Source organism: Pristis pectinata, chromosome 8, assembly GCF_009764475.1.
Source record: "Pristis pectinata isolate sPriPec2 chromosome 8, sPriPec2.1.pri, whole genome shotgun sequence".
NCBI classification, from domain to species: domain Eukaryota; kingdom Metazoa; phylum Chordata; class Chondrichthyes; order Rhinopristiformes; family Pristidae; genus Pristis; species Pristis pectinata.
The window spans coordinates 44396975-44419049 of NC_067412.1; the positions used below are offsets into that span (position 1 = coordinate 44396975).

General features: G+C 48.6%; 1 protein-coding gene across 2 annotated transcripts in view; it reads left to right on the forward strand.

Annotated features, from left to right (window-relative positions):
- The window catches only part of LOC127573033 (protein kinase C beta type), a 263973-nt gene that overhangs the window by 155820 nt on the left and 86078 nt on the right, over positions 1-22075 (forward strand). The window lies entirely within an intron of this gene.

Genomic DNA, 22075 nt, shown 5'->3' on the forward strand with positions numbered 1-22075 from the left:
GTATTGAAGGCAAAGCTCTCATCAATAAGTAGGAGTCTGATGTAGGTGTATTTGGTATCCAAATGTTCCAGAAATGAGTGTAGGGTCAGGGAGATGGTGTCTGCCATAGACCTGTTTCAGTGGTAGGTGAATGAGGTTATCTGGGAGACTGGAGTTAATGTGTGCCATGACCAGCCTCTCGAAGCCCTTCATGATGATGGATGTCAGAGCCACCGGGTGGTAGTGATTAAGGCAAGTTACCTTGTTCTTCTTTGGCATCAGGATGATAGTAGTCTTTGTAAATCAGGTGGGAATCTCAGATTGAAGTATGGAAAGGTTAAAGATGTCTGTGGATACTCTCACCAACTGATCTGCACAGGATACATATAAGTACACGGCCGGGGTCACCATCCAGGTCAGATGCGTTCTGTGAATTCATTCAGGAAGGCTGATTTAACGTCTGCAGCAATGACTGGGTTCAGGTGCATCGAAGGCTGTAGGGGTGGGTGGTGTAATTTCATTGTCCTGCTGTTCAAAATGTGCATAGCTCATTGGAGAGGGATGTGCTGTTGTTGGTGATGCTGCCTGACTTTGCTTTGTAGCCCATTATAGCATGCAAGCCCTGCCACAACTGATAGCTGGTCTGGGACTCTGGTCTGGTATTGTCTCTTAGCATCCCTGATAGCTTTACGAAGGCCGTACCTCAATTTCCTGTACAAATCAGGGTCACCCGATTTGAATGCCTTTAGACTTTAGTAGGGAGTGGATCTCTCAATGGTTCACCCATGATTTCTGGTTGGGAAACACCTGGATTGACTTCTTTGATACTCAGTCCTCTACACACTTGCTGATGAAGTCTGTGACTGCAGTGACATACTCATTTAGGTTGGTCACTGAGTCTTTGAACATGGACCAGTCTACAAACTCAAAACAGTCATGTAGATGCTCATCTCTTTCCTCAGGCCAGCACTGTATGACTTAATGTATTCGACCCTCACATTTCAGTTCCTGTTTGTATGCAGGGAAAAAGAGCGCAGCCTGGTGGTCTGATTTACCAAAGTGAGGGCAAGGGGTAGCTTGGTAGGCTTTGATAGTTGTGCAGCAATGCTTGAGGGTGTTTGGGCCCCTGGTGGGACAGGAAATGTGTTGATAGTATTTTGGCAGCACATTCTTGAAGTCGGTCTGGTTGAAGTCCCCAGCTATGATGAATAAGACCTCAGGGTACATGTAGCTCTCAGATCAACTGTCAAAGTCACTTATTTATTCATGACTAGGCCTGTGTTTATTGTCCATCCCAGTTGCCCTTGAAATGCTGGTGGTGAGCTGCCGCCTTGACCTGTTGCCATTTTGCAGGAGGTTCTCCAAATGAGCTGCTGGGGAGAGACTTTCAGGATTTGTTCCACCAACAATGAAGGAACAGTGATATATTTCCAACTATTTACAGTGCACAACCTGGAGGGGAACCTGCAGGTGGTGGTGTTCCCATGCACCTATTGCTCTTGTCCTTCTTGGTCCTGGAGGTGGTGGGTTGGGAGTGCAGGGTGAGTGACTGAGTGTATTTTGTAGATGGTACACACTGTAGACACTGTGCATCAGTGGTGGAGGGAGTGAATGTTAGGGTGGTTAATGGGGTGCCAATCGAATGACCTGCTTTGTCCTGGATGGTGTTGAGCTGAAGAGTTATTAGAGCTGCCCTCATCCAGGCAACTGGAGAGTGTTCCATCACACTCCTGGCTTGTGGCTTGTAGATGGTGAGAAGGCCTTGGGGTGTAAGGAATTGAGTCTCTCACTGTCGGATACCCAGCCTCTGACTTGTTCTTTTAGCCATGGTATTTATGTGGCAGTTCAGTTGAGTTGGTCAGTGGTAATCCCCAGGATGTTGATGTGGGGAACTTGATCATGATGAAACCATTCAGCATCAACCCAAGGTAGTTAGACTTGGTCTTACTGGACATTGTCATTGCCTGGTACTTTTGCTTCATGAATGTTACTTGCCACTTACCAGCCCATATTTGGATGTTGCCCAGGTCTTGCTACATGTAGGCAAGGGCTACTTCATTGTCTGAGTTGTGAATGGAACTGAACATTTGCAGTCATCAGTGAACATCCCACTTCTGACCTTATGGTGGAAGGAAGGTTCTTGATGAAGCAGCTGCAGATGGTTCGGCCTGGCACACTGCTCTGAGAAAGTCCTGCACTGATGGCCTAGGGATCAATGATTGACCTTCAACAACCACAACCATCTTCTGGTGTATGAGGTGGGTTCCAACCATTGGAGTGTTTTTCCCCTTGATGTCCTCTGACTTTGGGTTTTACCAGGGTTCCTTGATGACGACCACTGTCAAATAGGTAGTATTGTAGACAGCGAAGAAAGTTATCGAAAATTATAGGGGGATCTTGGTCAGCTGAGTAAGTAGGCCAAGGAATGGCAAATGGAGTTCAGTTCAGATAAGTGAAAGGCGTTGCATTTGGGAAGTTAAACTGTAGGTTTATACTTATAATGGTAGGTCCCTGGGGTGTGTTGTGGAACAGAGGGACCTAGGAGTACAGGTACATTTTTTTTTGCTGAAAGTGTGTCACAGGTAGACAGTGGTGAAGAAGGCTTTTGGCATTGACTATAGGAGATGGGACGTTATGTTGCAGTTGTACAAGGCCATGGTGAGACTGCATCTGGAGTATTGTGTACAGTTTTTGTCATGCTATTATAGGAAAAGCATCATTAAACTGGAAAGAGTGTGGAAAAGAGTTACGAGAATGCTGCCAGGATTTGATGGCCTGAGTTGTAAGGAGAGGTTTGGCAGGCTAGGACTTTTATCCTTTGAACACAGGAGACTGAGGGGTGACCTTATAGAGGTGAGAAAGGTCATGAGAGACATAGATAGGGTGACTGCACACTTTCTTTTTTCCAGGGAAAGGGAACCAAAAACAAAGGATTAAGCTAAGAAGGGAGATATAATAGGAACGTGAGGGGCAACTTCTTCACACACACCGTGGTGGGTATGTGGAATGAGCTGCCAGAGGAAGTGGTTGAGGCAGGTGTAATAACAACATTTAAAATACGCTTGGACAGTTAAGTGGATAGGAAAGGTTTAGAGGGATATGGGCCAAACATGAGCAAACAGGACTAGCTTAGATGGACACTTTGGTCAGCCTGCATGAGTTGGGCCAAAGGGCCTGTTTCTGTGCTGTACAACTGTATGGCTCTATGACTCTGTGGTTCTAAATGTTACCTTGGTGTCAAGGGTAGATGCTCTCACCTCACTTCTGGAGTTCAGCTTTTTGTCCCTATGTTGAGTTTGAGCTGAGTGATAGTGGTGAAACTGGGTTTCAGTGAACAGGTTATCGGTAAGCTGGTGCTGAACGAGGGCACTGTCAGTTAGCAAGCTGCTCATTTCCTCTCCACTGAAGAGGAAATGAGCATCATTTCCTTTAACTTGCTGGTGATTGGGAGTGTACTGAAGGGGCAGTAATTAGATGGATTGGATTTGTCCTGCTGTTTGTGAACAAATTATTACCTGGGTAATTTTCCACACGGTTGGGTAGATGCCAGTATTGTAACTGTACTGAAAGATGTTGTTTTACAAGCTGCCTGGCTAATCTTAACCATAATATTGGGTAGCACCTCATGGTCAATTTAATATCCTCCCAATGGTAATGTTTTTTGAGTACTGTGGAGAAGAAATGAGCAGCTTGTTAAATGGATGTGACAGGGCTGATGTTCTTTGATCTGTTCTTGTTGGATTATTTAGCTTTATCTGTAGCCTGCTGCTTTTGCAATGTTCACCACACAGATGCTGGGGTCTGCCTGGTGCTTCTGCCATCCTCATTGGACCAGGGTTTGGTCCCTGCTTGTACGCTGTTACGTATGCACGGAGCAAGAACGACACTGGTGCAGTAGAATAAATGTTTTTACTGATTCATATTAATCAAAATACACAAACTGAGCAACTTACAATTGCAGATCCATGAGAAGGTCTGTGGAGACCTAAAAGTGCGCGAGTCCCAAAGTCCTGCGACAAAAGTGAAGTCGCACACTTCAGAGGGTGTTGTTGCTCCACTGAACGATCGGCTGGCCAGCACGCATGCGTATAGGCACATGCGTGCAGACTGCCACATTCGCACCATTGATCCACTGGATGATTGACCGACCAGCATGTGCATGCCGCGTTTTCTATACAGTTTGTCTGTATGGTTCATCCCTCCCCACATAGAAGGGAATTGCATGGGAAGAAAATAGGTGAACATGGGGAAACGTGAGAAGATTTTTCTGTCACTATTTCTGCCTGGTATCAGTCGACTGGCCGATGCATACTCATGGACTGCCGCGGGGGGGCGGCTTCTCTCTCGGTGTCTTCCTGATTAGCCGATGCTGAGGTCAGTGGGTTGTGAAGGTCCTCCCCTCTTGATGAAGCGTCTGTTGGTTCATCTACTTGAACAGGAGCTTCATCAGCAGGGGATGCTTCTGTGGCTTCGGCGGGACCTCCGTCGGTTTGCTGGCTCACATGAGCCTGACAATTTGTCCGTCGGCAGTTCAAATTCTGCAACTTGACTATTACAATGTCGGACAACGGCAGGTTGCCAGGTTTTCTTCAGTATGAGTCGAGTGTGACCGTGTCATTGGCGCCAAACGTTTCCGCCTAGTTGGGTATCATAGTTTTGTTTACGTGGCCTCTTGTTTGCTACAGATTCATTCCTGGATGGCTGACAGCAGGAGATCCAACCTGGTGTGTCCAAAGTGCGTTTGAACATTAATTCAACGGGGAAGGCACCTATCAGTTCATTTGGGTGAATTCGGTAATAGAAAGGAAATGGCTTAATTTTGTCATCAAATCGCCCTGTGTTTGTTTAGAACTGTTTTACTGTTTGCACTGCTCGCTCAGCCAGGCCATTTGAAGTTACGTGATATGCAGCCGTTGTCAGGTGCCTAATACTATTCTTCTCTACAAACTCCTTAAATTCTGCACCCGTATAAAACCTGGCCATTATCAGATACTGTAGTTTAGTTGTAGTAGTTGTTAAGGAACACTATGTACAAGTAGATAATGCCTCTATCCACTCCACTTTGAATGGGCATCCACAATAACCAGAAAACGTGTGTCCCCAGAACAGTCCAAAATAGTCGATATGAATGTGCTTCCCACGGAGAATCGGGTTTAAGGGGTCCTTTGGTGATACTTTTGTGTCTTCTGACAAATAGGGCAGATGCGCAACTGTATTCTCAATATCAGTGTCAATTTTCAGGTACCACACACAGCTTCTTGCAATTGCCTTCATTCTGACCACCCAAGGTGAGCAGCATGCAGATCACGGAGTATGTGCTTGGAGCCTTGAGGGGGAACCGGTACTTGACTGCCCCATAATAATGCAGCCATCCTGTAGGCTCAGTTCATGTTGGCGATTTGTAAATGGTTGAAATTCGGGTGAAAGGCTGGTGGGCCAACCCACCTGTAGTGCTCGTTTTACTGCGATAGGAGTGGATCATGGATTGTCCACTGCCTAATGAGGTGACTTTTGATTGGTGTTTCATCTAGGCTTTGTAACAGGTGAACAACCTCGAATGGAGGGGTGCTAGATGCTGTGCCCTCAACAGTTGCTAATCTGCTTAAGGTGTCAGCAATGACATTTTTGTTTCTGGGGACACTAGATATCCATGGAAAGGTTGTAAATTGGCTGTGTGGGAGAAGTCAGAGTGGTAGTGGATGATTGTTTCTCAGACTGGAGGCCTGTGACTAGTGGTGTGCCTCAGGGATCTGTGCTGGGACCATTGTTGTTTGTTGTCTGTATCAATGATCTAGATGATAATGTGGTAAATTGGATCAGCAAGTTTGCTCATGACACTAAGATTGGAGGCGTTGTGGACAGCGAAGAAGGCTTTCAAAGCTTGCAGAGAGATTTGGACCAACTGGAAGAATGGGCCAGAAAATAGCAGTTGGAATTTAATGTAGACATGCGTGAGGTGTTGCATTTTTGAAGGACAAATCAAGGTAGAACATACACTGTAAATGGTAAGGCACTGAGTGCAGAGGAACAAAGCGGTCTGGGAGTTCAGATACATAATTCTATGAAAGTGGCATCACAGGTAGACAGGGTTGTAAAGAGGGTTTTGGCATCCTGGCATTCATAAATCAAAGTACTGAGTATAGGAGTTGGGATGTTATGGTGAGGTTGTATAAGTCATTGGTGAGGCCAAATTTGGAGTATTGTGTGCAGTTCTGGTCACCTGACTATAGGAAGGATATCAGTAAGAGTCCAGAGAAGATTTACTAGAATGTTGCTGGGTCTTCAGGAGTTGAGTTACAGGGAAAGGTTGAACAGGTTAGGACTTTATTCCTTGGAGCGTAGAAGAATGAGGGGAGATTTGATAGAGGTTTACAAAATTGAGGGGTATAGACAGAGTAAATGCGAGTAGGCTCTTTCCACCTAGATTAGGAGAGATAAGAACGAGAGGACATGGCTTTAGGGTGAAAGGGGAAAGGTTTAGGGAGAACATTAGGGGGAACTTCTCCACTCAGAGTGGTGGGAGTGTAGAACGAGCTGCCAGCTGATGTGGTAAATGTGGGCTCACTCTTAAGTTTCAAGAATAAATTGGATAGGTACATGGACGGGGTGCATGTCAATGGGACTAGCGGAATAAAGTCTTGGCACAGACTAGAAGGGCCAAATGGCCTGTTGTCTGTGCTGTAGTTTTCTATGGGTATAGTTCATTGTGTAAGAGTAAGCGTATAAGGTCAATGCTCATTGTTGCATTCTCAGTGATGACATTTGTTGGATACCTCATGTCTCCCCATTAAGCCTAGCAGAGGCTTATGATCTGTGTGGATTTCAAGAGGCCGCCCAAATATGTATAAATGGAAGCTCTTGATGCCAAACATAATAGATAGGACTTCTCCGGTTGAGCTGTGAATAATTCATCTCCAGCTGAGGCATGTTCTTGAAGTGAAAGCAATGGGCATCTCTGTTCTCCAAGGCATTTGATGTAGGAGGGCAGTCCCAATCCCATATGGCGAGGTGTCACATTTCATGACTGTAGGATTTTCAGGATCATAATGCACCAGCATGGATGAAGAACTGAAGACAGATTTTATTTGTTCAAATGCCTGTTGCTCAATTCTTGACCATTCCCAGTGTTGGTCCTTCTGGAGTAGTCGGTATAAGGGCTTTAACACTGTAGCTGATTGATTCAAAAAACCGGTTGTAATGCATGACTAGTCCCAGAAATGAGCGTAACTGCATCACGTTTCGTGGACGTGGAGCTTCTTCTAAGGCTTTGATTTTGTGCTCCTGCGGAGGGAGACCTTTCTTGTCGACTTTGAAGCCCAGGTATCGACCGAGTCGGCCAAAAAACATGCACCTCTCCTTTTGAGTAAAGCCGGCTTCCTCTAAACGGGAAAGTACTCTGTCTAGTGTCTCAAGATGATGGGACTCTGATTTACCGGTTACTAAAATATCATCAAGGTAAGCACAGGTGTGAGGAATATCCTTCACTAAATTATCAATAAGGCATTGGAATATCCCAGGTGCAAAACTCACTCCAAATGGCAGCTGCTTGTACCGAAACTGGCCTCTGTGTGTATTGATTGTCATGACATCCCTAGAATCTCTGTCCAGGGCGATCTGATTGAAGGCATGTTTCAGGTCTAGTGTTGGGAACTGTTGGCCTCCTGACAAGGATGCATACAACTCATTGATCCATGGTAATGGATGCGCATTCAGTCTTGTCGCAGGGTTTGTGGTCAGTTTGTAGTTGCCGTAGATGCGCACTGATCCATCAGACTTGAGGATGGGTGTGATCGGAGCCGCCCACTCTGAGTATTGCACCAGCTCCATCACATCCACTTTCTGTAGGCAGTCAAGTTCTTCTACCTCTGGGCCCACAGCATACGGCATTGAGTGGGCTTTGTAAAACTCTAGCTGGCAGTCCTCCTTAAATTTGAACTTAGCCACCGGACCGTGGTATTGACCTGAATCTGGAACGTTTTTAATCTAGTTTCTGCCCCGCAAATTAAGCTGTTTGCCTCCCCTGACAACATGCACCAGTAAGTGGAACAGGTCTCCATGGTGAACAACTTCTGCCATGAATACACCCTGTATGTCGACGCTGTCTCTGGTGTAGCTGCGAAACACTGAGCTTGGAGGTTGTAGTTTTAGAATCTGGCATAAAGCTGATTTGCATACCAAGGTGACAGCTGACCCGGCATTCAACTCAGATTTCACGGGCTGGTTGTCCACTAAGTGTAATCAAGTGTGGAGGCTGGTTCTGATTGCCCATTTCATGGGTTTGGAAGATGGTGTCCACTTCTTCACAGCGCCATCTCCTTTCGAGGAACTGATGGTCGAATTCTGTCACTTTCCCGCGGCATGTTACTTTGTGAAGCACACCTTCTCGAGGTGCCCTCCTGTATTGTGGAGGGTTGTGGCTGTCACATGACAGCACTGACCCTACCTGGTCGGAAGACACACCACTGCCAATCAAGGTTTGGCCCCGCCTCACCCATCAGCACATACCTGACCATTGGCCTTTGTAATCAATTAGTCCTTGCTGGCACCAGGCCATTGGCCTTTTTAAGTTACCTGGGATGGACCCTCCAGCACTATAAGAAGTGCCACATGCACTCAGCTCTCTCTCTTTTGTCTCCGAGGGATCACCCTGCTTAGCTCCAGTCTGAGCACTGTGAAACGGCGCTGGAGAAATCGTTGATGAAGTGTGCATTGTTAAAAGGGTTGGGAGCATTTTAGTTAATGTCCCTGGTAGCATAGACCCGTGCCTGCACTGAGTCAAGGGGTGGCAGGTATCACATTGTTTTCCCTTGATTGTCTGTACCTAGTTTGTTTGTGTGTGTGTATTTTACCCCTGTTGTGATTTTCCCACTCTCGCTATAAACCATGCACACGTGTGTGTGAGTGTGTGTGTTATTCCTGTTACCCTTTCCCTGCGTTTGTCTTTTGCAAATAAATCATTTCTCTCTAAGACTGCATTCAGAGTCCTTGCCTTCTGAGACCCTGAATCTGTTTCACAACATTTGGCGCTGCGAGCAGGGTCTCAAAGGTTCTGGCTGAACACAGACGTGGGGAGGGATGTTCTGGAACAGAGGCAAGAAAGCCAGTGCAGGCATTGAGGATAGGATTCCCAGGTGGACCAACGAGAGGGAGGGATTTGGGAGCTTAGCCAGCATGCTGGCGGACCACGGTAAACCAGTGGACTGGGCCGAGCAGTTAGACCCCCATGGTGAGAAACTGGGGCACTATGTGGTCTCCCTCCTTCAGTAGTCGGGGTTCCCCAAGGCCAAGGGGAGTCAAAGGGGTGCCTTCTGGCTGTTTGCGTCCCTCCTGAGATGCCAGGTCAGGAATGCTGGCCAGATACAAGATATGTGTCACCAAAAAGACACAGAGATAGAGGTGCTCCAGCAGCACTGCTGTGTGCTGCAGGAGGCAGTCCAGGCTGCCCAGACCCAAGCCAACAACCTCAAGGCCAGAGGTACTGAGGTCGCCTGCAATCTGATCCAAATGCAGCAGGCGTGGGCAGCCCACCGGTCTGGCTGGCAGCCGGACCCACTCAAAATGCGAGCCCTGGTCTGGCGCGGTGACAAGCTGGATGCATGGCTGGGGGATGGGGATATATGGATGGATAATGACAAGGAGGGGGTGCCCGAGGAGCCTGCGTCTCATCACACCCACCCTCCTCCCTACGTACCTGAACCCCTGCATGCTCAACCTGTCACTACGTGTCCCAGGTCTGCCACAGAGGGGAGGGGAGTAAGGATGAGGACCCCGCAGGTGAAAGTGCCCATGGTCCCTCCGAGATTACAGGATTTCTCAGCCAAGGAGCTGACCCAGCTGGCGGATCGGTACCTCCAACAGCAGGTCAAGAACCTGGCTGCATGGCTGCTCCGACTGTGGGATGAGGGGGCCCCCCAACATGAGCCTCTCTCACCAGGAAGCAAGCACCCTGGGGAGCCTGTCTGAACAGCAGAGTGTCAACAATGCCCTATGGGCGCCACAGGAAGGGATCTGGGACGGCACTACCCTGTGGGATCGGGTAGTGACTGCTATGAGGGTCCGGTACCCTACCCTTCAAGTGGGATTTATACGGGCGACCTCAATGGATCACGGTCAGTGAGGGCACCAGGGTCATTAGGGAGTGGGCACTGGTGAATGGCATTTACGAGGGAGCCCACGATTGCAACTTCTTAGAAAATACCAGGGTGACCAGCGTGCTAGCAGGATACCTGGTCACCATCGCGCGCCCCGATTTGAGGCCAGTGGTCCTGCCCCTCATGGGAACAGCTAATGGGAAGACTGTGCGGGACACTATCACCCCTCCTGGAAGGGCTAGCGTACTTGCAGCAGGGGGTCCCCACCCAGGTCTGTAGGGTGAAGACGAGGGCTGGAGACACAATCCCTCGTTTCACACGCAAATGGCTATACTTGGACCTGCTGCGCGCAAGGGTGGACCACACCAGCATAAATGGGATCCTGACCTCTGCCATTTACGCACTGTGGAAAGAGCTTTGCGGGGGGAATTCTGGCCAGCGGAAAACCCACAACCACCCTGGGATCAAGCCCAACATGGGGTGCCCCCAACCTACGGACCACGTGGGCTGCCACTGCTGACACTACCTCTGCCCCTCCCCCACTCGAAACAGTTTCTCCTGCCCTCAAGGCTGAGCTCCGGGACCTGCTGAGACGGGAAATGGCCCATCTCTGCCAGCAGGAACGTTCACCCATGGGGTGGCAGACTTCCACCCACCCCCCACCCCCCACAGGATGAAGGCCAGGGGTCCCAGCACATTTGTTCCATTGCCCTCTCCCACCCAGGAGACCTGAGGCCACATATACCCGTAACTGTACATTGTTGACGAGTGCCATCCACCTCTGTATGTCCCCCTTCTCCAATGTACAAAGGTGCCCAACACACCATCATCCTGGGTGACCCCACCGAGTAGAAAGGGACACAGATACGAATAGAGGGGTTAGGGGGGTTCCCTTCTGCGAGGGAAGTCACTATCTGCATGGCCATCGGAAACCAACCTCCTCAACCCTGTAACAGTGTTGATAGCGGCTTTGCCTGAGTGTGTTCTGGGAATCAATGTTTTAGAGGGACAGTCGCTTCATACTAACAGGGGCAAGTTTACGTTCGGGGCCACACGAATTACAGTCGTGGTCGGGGCAGCCAAACGGGAACCAGTTGTTGTCCCCCCTCCCTCCAAGGTCATCTGTAGCCGACAGTACAGACTGCCAGGGCAACACCAAGGTATCACTGAGGCCATCCAAGCCCTACTGCAGGAGGGCGTCATCAGACCCGCAGCCTCTCCCTTCAACAGTCCCATCTGCAAAAAGAATGGGATGTGACGCATGATGATGGACTACAGACACTTCCACAAGTCTGCCACCCCTCTCGCTGCTGCCGTGCCCAACGTAATCACCTTAGTGGAGGACTTTGTGGGGTGCCCGGACAAGCCTTGGTATGCAGTGGTGGTTTTAGATATTCATAGCCCCGCTATCTGCCACGGTTTAATCTCCTGTAAGAAAACCACATTCTTTTGGGGATCCGAACAACAGGTTGCTTTTGAAACAGCAAAGCAAGCTGTTGAACAAGCACTGCCTCTTGCTCCTCGCTAGGCAGGTGTCCATTTTGAATTATAGGTCTTGGCCGGTGAGACAGTCGCCGAATGGAGCCTCTGGCAGAAGATCCAAGGGTGCAGAGTCACTTTTGAATTTGCCAGCACCACTAATAGATCCGACTGCTGGATTTGCGTGCAAACCCCAGCACACGCAGACGAAGCTCTGCCACTTACGCCGATCCTGCTGGATGACTTTCAGATGAACTGTTTACATAGACTTTTCGCTCTTGTGGGTTTTAGCATATCTGTTTGGGGGAGCCCGAATGGCAGTCCCCCACCACTCCTCTTATCATGACATAACATCTCTTCTAGCGATCCCCAATGGGGTGGGTGTTTCAGGAACTGGTATTTCCCTCCCTACAATTTGACCTCCACCCAAGTCCTGACTCTCAGGGTCATTCCACAGCCGGTGAGCAGACCTAAGGAATGCTGGTGCAGGCTCCCGAATGAGCACGGTTCCACCCTTTCAGTCAGTCACAACAACTGTAAGCGAAACTGGTATAAAATGCTCCCAACCCTTTTAACAGTGCACACCTCACCAATGATTTCTCCAGTGCTGTTTCACAGTGCTTGGCCTGGAGTGAAGCAGGGTGATCCCTCAGAGACAAAAGAGAGAGAGCTGAGCACATGTGGCACTCTTTATAGTGCTGGAGGGCTGGGGGGTCCATCCCAGGTAACTTAAAAAGGCCAATGGCCTGGTGCCAGCAAGGATTAATTGACTACAAAGGCCAATGGTCAGGTGTGTGCTGATGGGTGAGGCGGGGCCAAACCTTGATTGGCAGTGGTGTGTCTTCCGACCAGGTAGGGGGCAGTGCTGTCACGTGACAGCCATGACCCTCCACAATACACCTCCCTTCTGACAGAACCGGCAGACGGTCTCTTGCTGCTTGCAGTTGGACCACTGGACATGACTTTCACCACAGTGATGGCATCTCTGTGAAGGCTGATGTGATTTTGACTGGAAGCTGCAGGTCTGCAAAAGTTGGCAAACATTGATGTTTTCGGGAGGGGCTCTAGCTCTAGTACTGCCTGAATAAGTGGTGCTGGGGTCGGTTGAATCTGTGTAAGATCTCGCTTGACTGCCTCCCTGTGACGAGCTGTGGAGCATGCTTTGTCCCAGGACAAGTTGTGCTTTTCCGGCAGGAGGTTCTCGTGTGTTTTCTCATCATAGACTCCGATAATCAACGCTTGGATAAGCATTGCTGCTTCAAATTTATTCAGTTGGATGTATTTGTATTTGCATTCCTGCACTGCCAGAGTTAATCTTGTGATGTAATCATCTACGTTCTCATCAGGGGTCTGTTGGAGCTGCGAGAACCTGAAGTGTGCCATAAGGACATTGTCCTGTGTCCCCCAAACATTGTCTAAAGCCTCAAATGTGCTGGCCAATTCAGCTTTGTTCTGTGAGTGCAGAGTGTCAAAGTATTTCTGCCCAAATTCTCCCAAGTGCATGCGAGGCAGCTTGAGTTTGGTTGCTTCCTCCAGCTCCACTGTTGGTGTTAGAACTGGTAGAAGTTAGATGTAGTCCTGGAAGGTTTTCTTCCATTGTAGCCAGGTTTCTGGTGTTGGTTTTGTCATAGTTGCGGCCCAAAATGGATTAGATGCTTGAAGTAGAGAGGCCATTCTTGTTTTGATCCTCGTTGCCAGTTGTTATGTATGCTCAGAGCAAGAACGACAATGGTGTGGTAGAATAAATGTCTTTACTGATTTATATTAATCAAAGTACAGAAACTGAGCAACTTACAATTGTAGATCCACGAGAAGGTCTATAGAGACCTAAAGCGCGTGAGTCGCCGAAGTCCCATGCCAAAAGCGATGTTGTGCGTGTCAGAGGGCATCGTCTGCCAAGTGATTGACAGGCCAGTGCACATGTGTATAGGCGCATGCATGCGCACATCCAGGCCATCAATCCACTGGATGATTGACCGACCAGCATGCGCATTCACCACATTTGCTGCATTCTTCATATGGTTTGTCCGTATGATTCATACAGCAGTGGTGGAACGTGAGCTATCCCTGGTTGGGGGTTACAGGTGATGGACCACACTCTGTTGTCCGGGGTCTGGCTAAGAGGTCAGGGGTTTTGTAGACTAGGGGTCTGAGTCAGAGGTTGGGGGGTCTGGGTCGGAGGATCTTTCTGGTGGTATTGTTTTTGGGTTTGGGAGCTGCAGATTGCTGCAGTGTGTTTTGTAGTTGGAGTCTGCTGCCGCTCAAGCAGCTGCTTTGTGCTCAACTCCATTGAGTTGCTTGTGTGTTGGTGGATACAGTGCAGTGCAGCATTTCCCATCGCTCCCCTGAACTGCGTCTGGATGGTGGAAGGTCTTGGGCTGTCCGGAGGTGTCACTCACCACAGGATGCCCAGCCTCTGACCTGCTTTTGTAGCCACAGTAGTTATGTGAAGGTTGAGTCAAGCTCCTGATTAATTGTGATGCCAGGATATTAATGGTGGGAGAACTTATCATTGGTAGTACTTTGAATGTCCATAGAACTGTAGAACAATACAGGACCTTCGGCCCACCATGTTGTGCCGACCTTCAAACCACACCTAAGACTATCTAACCCCTTCCTCCCACGTATCCCTCTAACTTAAATTCCTCCATATGCTTATCTAACAATCTCTTGAACTTGTCCAAGGTATCAGCCTCCTCCACCACCACCCCAGGCAGCACATTCCATGCACCAACCACTCTCTGGATGAAAAACCTCCCTCTGACATCTCCCTTGAACTTCCCACCCATTACCTTAAAGCCATGTCCTCTTGTTTTGAGCATTGGCTCCCTGGGAAAGAGGCGCTGGCTGTCCACTCTATTCCTCTCAATATCTTGAATACCTCTATCAGGTCTCCCCTCATCCTCCTCTCCAATGAGAACAGCCCTAGCTCCTTTAGTCTCTCCTCATAATCCATACTCTCTAATCCAGGCAGCATCCTGATAAATCTCCTCTGCACCCTTTCCAACGCCTCCACATCCTTCCTATAATGAGGCGACCAGAACTGGACACAGTACTCCAAGTGTGGTCTAACCAGAGTTTTGTAAAGCTGCATCATCACTTCGCGGCTCTTAAACTTGATTCCCCCAACTTATGATAGCTAACATCCCATAAGCTTTCTTAACTACTCTATCCACCTGCAAGGCAACTTTCAATGATCTGTGGATATGAACCCCCAGATCCCTTGGCTCCTCTACGCTGCCCAGGGTCCTGCCATTTACCTTGTACTCCACCTTGGAGTTTGTCCTTCCAAAGTGTACTACCTCACACCTCTCCGGATTGAACTCCATCTGCCACTTCTTAGCCCAGCTCAACATCCCTCTGCAATCTTTGACAGTCCTTCACAGTCTTTGTGTCATCTGCAAACTTGCTAACCTAGCCTTCCACCCCCTCATCTAAGTTGTTAATAAATATCACAAAAAGTAGAGGTCCCAGAACCAATCCCTGCGGGATACCACTAGTCACAGCCCTCCAATCCGAATGCACTCCCTCCACCACAACCCTCTGCTTTCTACAGGCAAGCCAATTTTGAATCCACATGGCCAAGTTTCCCCGGATCCCTTGGCCTCTGACCTTCTGAAGAAGCCTACCATGTGGAACCTTGTCAAATGTCTTACTAATATCCATGTAGACCACATCCACTGCACTACCCTCATCAATCTTCCTGGTCACCTCCTCAAAGAACCCTATCAGGCTTGTGAGGCAAGATCTTCCCTTCACAAAGCCATGATGGCTGTCCCTAATCAGTCCATGTTTCTCCAAATGCTCATAGATCCTATCTCTTAGAATCCTTTCCAACAGCTTACCCATGACAGACGTAAGGCTCACCGGTCTGTAATTCCGTGGACTATCCCTACTACCTTTTTTGAATAAGGGGACAATATTTGCCACCCTCCAATCCTCTGGTACCATTCCTGTGGACAACGAGGACTCAAAGATCCTAACCAATGGTTCAGCAATCTCCTCCCTCGCCTCACGAAGCAGCCTGGGGAATATTCCGTCAGGCCCCGGGGACTTATCTGTTCTAATATTTTCTAATAACTCCAACACATTCTCTCTCTTAATATCTACATACTCTAGAACATTACCCTCACCTGCACTGTTCTCAGCATCATCAAGACCCCTCTCCTTGGTGAATACTAAAGAGAAGTATTCATTGAGAACCTCACCCACTTCCACAGCTTCCAGGCACATCCTCCCACCTTTGTCTTTAATCTGACCTACCTTTACCCTAGCCATCCTTCTGCTCTTTACGTATGAGAAAAAAGCCTTGGGATTCTACTTAGCCCTACTCCCAAAGCCTTTTCCATAGAACCATAGAACCATACAGCACAATACAGGCCCTTCGGCCCATCATGTTGTGCCGTCCATCAAACCACCCTCTCACTATCTAAACCTTTCCTCCTGCATATCCCTCTATCTCACATTCCTCCATATACCTATCCAACAAACTCTTGAACCTGTCCAATGTATCTGCCTCCACCACCACCCCAGGCAGTGCATTCCATGCACCAGCCACTCTCTGGGTGAAAAACCTCCCCCTGACATCCCCCCTGAACCTCCCACCCATAACCTTAAAGCCATGCCCTCTTGTCTTGAGCATTGGTGCCCTGGAAAGGAGGTGCTGACTGTCTACTCTATCTATTCCTCTCAATATTTTATATACCTCTATCATGTCTCCTCTCATCCTCCTCCTTTCCAGTGAATAAAGCCCTAGCACCTTAAGCCTCTCCTCATATTCCATACGCTCTAAGCCAGGCAGCATCCTGGTAAATCTCCTCTGCACCCTCTCCAACACCTCCACATCCTTCCTATAATGCGGCGACCAGAACTGAACTAAGTGTGGTCTAACTGAAGTTTTGTAAAGCTGCATCATCACTTCGCAGCTCTTAAACTTAATCCCACGATTTATGAAAGCTAACATCTCATAGGCTGCCTTAACTGCTCTATCCACCTGTGAGGCAACTTTCAGTGAACTGTGAATATGAACCCCCAGATCCCTCTGCTCCTCTACAATGCCAAGTACCTTGCCATTTACCTTGTACTCTGCCCTGGAGTTTGGCCTTCCAAAGTGTACCACCTCACACTTCTCCGGATTGAACTCCATCTGCCACTTGTCAGCCCAGCTCTGCATCCTATCAATATCCTTCTGTAAGCTCCGACAGCCCTCCACACTATCCATAACACTGCCGTTCTTAGTGTCATCTGCAACCTTGCTAACCCAGCCTTCCACCCCCTCATCTAAGTCATCTATAAATATCACAAAAAGTGGAGGTCCCAGAACCGATTCCTGCGGGACACCACTAGTCACTGCCCTCCAATCTGAGGGCACTCCCTCCACCACAACCCTCTGCTTTCTACAGGCAAGCCAATTCCTAATCCACACAGCCAAGCTTCCCTGGATCCCTTGGCCTCTGACCTTCTGAAGAAGCCTACCATGTGGAACCTTATCAAACGCCTTACTAAAATCCATATAGGCCACATCCACCGCACCACCCTCATCAATCTTCCTGGTCACCTCCTCAAAGAACTCTATCAGGCTTGTGAGGCAAGATCTTCCCTTCACAAAGCCATGCTGGCTGTCCCTAATCAGTCCATGATTCTCCAGGTGTTCATAGATCCTATCCCTTAGAATCCTTTCTAACAGCTTACCCACCACAGATGTGAGACTCACCGGTCTGTAATTCTCTGGACGATCCCTACTACCTTTTTTGAACAAGGGGACAACATTCGCCACCCTCCAGTCCTCCGGCACCATCCCCTTAGACAACGACTCAAAGATCCTTACCAGCGGTTCAGCAATCTCCTCCCTCGCCTCTCGAAGCAGCCTGGGGAAAATCCCTTCAGGCCCCGGAGATTTATCTGTCTTGATATTATTTAACAACTTCAACACATCCTCTCTCTTGATATCTACAACCTCGAGAACATTACCCTTACCAGCACTCCCTTCCGCGTCATCAAGACCCCTCTCCTCGGTGAATACCGAAGAGGAGTATTCATTGAGAACTTCTCCCACTTCCGCCGCCTCCAGGCACATTCTCCCACCTTTGTCTTTAATCGGACCTACCTTTACCCTAGCCATCCTCCTACCCTTCACGTACGTGAAAAAGGCCTTGGGATTTTCCTTAACCCTACTAGCCAACACCTTTTCATTTCCCTTCTAGCTCTCCTCAGCCCTTTCTTAAGTTCCTTTCTCGCTACTCTATATTCCTCATGGGCCCTGTCTGAACCTTGCTGCTTATACCTTATGTATGCTACCTTCTCCCTAACTAGTTGTTCCACCTCTCTCGTCACCCACGGTTCCTTCACCCTGCCATTCCTTCTCTGCCTCACCGGGACATATTTATCCCTAACATCCTGCATAAGATCCCTGAACATCGACCACATCTCCATAATATATTTTCCTTCAAAAAGGACATCCCAATTTACACTCCCAAGTTCTCTCCTTATAGCCTCAAAGTTCACCCTTCCCCAATTAAATATCTTCTTGTCCTCTCTGCACCTGACCCCGTCCATGACAATTTTAAAGGTTATGGAGCAATGGTCACTGTCCCCCAAATGCTCATCCACCAATAGATCCTTCACCTGTCCCGGTTCATTTCCTAAAACTAGATCTAGCATAGCATTCCCTCTAGTCGGGCTGTCGACATACTGCGTCAGGAATCCCTCCTGGACACGTTTAACAAATTCCATCCCATCGAAACCTTTGTCATTAAGCAGGTTCCGGTCTATATTTGGGAAGTTGAAGTCTCCCATTATAACAACCCTGTTATTTTTGCTTCTCACCAAACACTGCCTGCCAATCTGCTCCTCTATATCTCCACTGCTACCGGGGGGCCTATAGAATACTCCTAGTAGAGTAACTGCTCCTTTCTTGTTCCTTACTTCCACCCATACGGACTCTAGAGATGATTCTTCTACAACATCCATCCTTTCCGCAGTTGTAACAGTGTCCCTGACCAGTATCGCCACCCCTTCCCTATCCCTCTTAAAACACTGAAAACCAGGAATATTCAATATCCACTCCTGCCTTGATGTCAGCCATGTCTCATTATCTCAGTAATAGCCACAATATCATAGTCCCCCATACTTATCCAAGCCCTCAGTTCATCTACCTTATTCCTGACGCTTCTTGCATTTAAGTAAACACACTTCAGTCCATCTACCTTACTACTTTTATAGCCTATATTCTGCTTCTCCTTCCCTAAAGCCTCTCTACCTGTTTGATCTAACTTTTCCCCATCCCCTTCTTCCTCTGACCTACTCCTCTGGTTTCCTTCCCCCTCACCAACTAGTTTAAACCCTCCCGAACCATCCTAGCAAACCGAGCTGCAAGGATATTGGCCCCCTTGTGGTTCGGGTGTAACCCGTCCTCTGTACAGGTCCCACCTTCCCAAGAAGAGATCCCAATGATCCAGAAATCTAAAACCCTCACTCCTGCACCAACTTCTCAGCCACCTCCTCCTGTTCCTGCCTTCACTATCGCGCGGCACTGGCAGCAATCCCGAGATTGCTACCCTTGAGGTCCTGTTCCTCAGTCTTCTGCCTAGCTCCCTGAACTCGCTCTTCAGGACCTCATTCCCCCTTCCTACCTATGTCGTTGGTGCCAACATGGACTACAACTTCTGGCTGCTCTCCCTCCCGCTCAAGAATCAGTGACATCCCGGACCCTGGCACCTGGGAGGCAACATACCATCCAGGATTCATGCTCACTGCCACAGAACCTCCTATCTGTTTCCCCGACTATCGAGTCCGCTATCACTACCACATGTCTCTTCCCCACCTTTCCCTTCTGAGCAGCAGTACCAGTCCCAGTGCCAGAGACCTGGTTACTGCAGCTAGGCCCCTGCAGGTCATCCACCTCAACAGCCTCCAAGGTGGAAAACTTGTTTCTGAGGGGAACAGCCTCCGGGGTTCCCTGCTCTGTCTGCCTGCCTGCCTGACTTCTTCTTCCTTTTCCCTCCCCTGACAGTCACCATTCTATCTGCATCCTGAACCTCAGATGTACCTGCTCTAAGGGGGGTGACTGTCTCCTGATGGGCCGTGTCTACATAACTCTCTCCCTCCCTTATGCTGCGCAGTGTTTGTAGCTGCGACTCCAGCTCATCAACTCTGAGCCGAAGTTCCTCCAGCCTAAAGCACTTACTGCAGATGTGGCCATCCTGGACCGCAGCAAGGTCCACGAGTTCCCACATCAAACAGCTGCAGCATATGACCATGTCCTCCATCTGACTACCTTTTTTCTCCCCCCTAGTTAATCCCACCTACAAACCTATAATAGACACCAGGTAAACCTTACCTTTACCTATTTACCAGCTACTTACCCTTCTTGCCCCTTCACGCCGAAGCCCCTTGAGCCAAAGCCCGGCCACTCTGCTGCCTCTCACTCAGCTGCCCACTCCGACGCTGCCCGATCTATAGACTGTTTGCTTTTTTTAAGCTGTCCGCGCTGTGCCTGCGCAGTCCAGCCCCCACTACCAGTTAGAAAAAACTTTTAAAACACTTACAAAAGCATGTCCCCTTCTCGCTCTCCTCAGCCCTTTCTTAAGTTCCTTCCTTGCTACTCCATATTCCTCACAAGCCCTGTCCGATCCTTGCTGCTTACACCCTATGTATGCTGCCCGCTTCTTCCTAACTAGTTGTTCCACCTCTCTCGTCACCCACGGTTCCTTCACCCTACCATTCCTTCTCTGCTTCACCGGGACAAATTTATCCCTAACATCCTGCAAAGGATCCCTGAACATCAACCATATCTCCATAGTATATTTCCCTTCAAAAATGTCATCCCAATTTACACTCCCAAATTCTTGCCTTATAGCCTCATAATTTGCCTTTCCCCAATTAAATATCTTCCCGTCCCCTTTGCTCCTGTCCCTGTCCATGACAATTCTAAAGGTTATGGAGCAATGGTCACTGTCCCCCAAGTGCTCACCCACCGATAGATCTGTCACCTGACCCGGTTCATTACCTAAAACTAGATCTAATATGGCATTCCCTCTAGTCGGCCTGCGAACATACTGTGTCAGGAATGCGTCTTGGACACATTTAACAAACTGCGCCCCATTTAAACCTTTGGCTCTAAGTAGGTGCCGAATAATAATTGGATAGTTGAAGACTCCCATTATAATAACCCTGTTATTTTCGCATCTCTCCAAAAACTGCTTCCCAATCTGCTCCTCAGTATCCCTGCTGCTACCGGGGGGCCTATAGAATACTCCCAGGAGGGTAACTGCCCCTTTCTTGTTCCTAACTTCCACCCATATTGACTCTAGAGAGGATCCTTCTACATTTTCTACCCTTTCTGCAGCTGTAACAGTGTCCCTGACCAGTATCGCCACCCCCCTCCCCTTCTCCCCCCCTCCCTATCCCTTTTATAACACTGAAAACCAGGAATATTCAATATCCATTCCTGCCCCGATGTCAGCCATGTCTCTGTAATAGCCACAATATCATAGTCCCATGTACTTATCCAAGCTCTCAGTTCATCTCCCTTATTCCTGATGCTTCTCGCATTCAAGTAAGTGCACTTTAGCCCATCCACCTTACTACTTTTGTAGCCTGTACTCTGCTTCTCCTTCCTCAGCCTCTCTACCTGTCAGATCTGCCTTTTCCCCATCCCCTTCTTCCTCTGACCTACTCCTCCGGTTCCCTTCCCCCTCGCATCCTGAACCACCCGAGCAAACCAAATGTCAATGGGAAATGTTGGAGATGGTCTTCTCCTAGCGTGTGTGTTGTCCAGTTACCTGCCCATGTCCAAACGTTACCCAGGTCTTGCTGCAAGCAGGCAAGGGCTGCTTCATTTGCTGAGGAGTTGTGAATGGAACTGAACATTGTGCAGTCATCAGCGAACATCCCCACTTCTGACTTTATGGTGGAAGGAAGGTCATTGATGAAGCAGCTTCAGATGGTTGGGCCTGAAGGCAAGAATACCCCTGCATCTCAGAGGAGTAAGATCTCACAGCCTCAGCCACCTTCCTTTGTGCTGGCTCTGACTGTCGTCATTGGAGATGTTTGGTGACTTTTGACTGCAGTTTTGCTCTGGTTCCTTGATGCTGTGCTCAGTGAACGAACCCTTGATGCCAAAGCCAGCTACTGGAACTTCATTGTTGGAATGTAACTCATTTGTTCATTTACACCGAGTCTGTATTGAGGTGTGAAACCTTCCAGACCTGCTGATACCAAACAGAGCATCAGAGGGAGATGACTGGTGAAGAAATGCTTCTTCCTAACATCGAACAGCCCTACTGACTGAGGGTGTTGAATGAGGCAAGAGTGAGATGGAGTAGATTGTCTTCCATTTTATGGCCTTTACCTCCATGTCTGAAGAACAGGCGGTTGTTCTGACTATGAAATCTCCTTCTCATTATCCTCACCGTCCCCCAGTGTTTGCATTATGTCTGTTGCTCTCCCTCATTGATTTACCCACTCTCTCATATTCTTGATCTCCTTTTGTTCTGCCTCACACCCTGACGGCTGATTGGTAAACC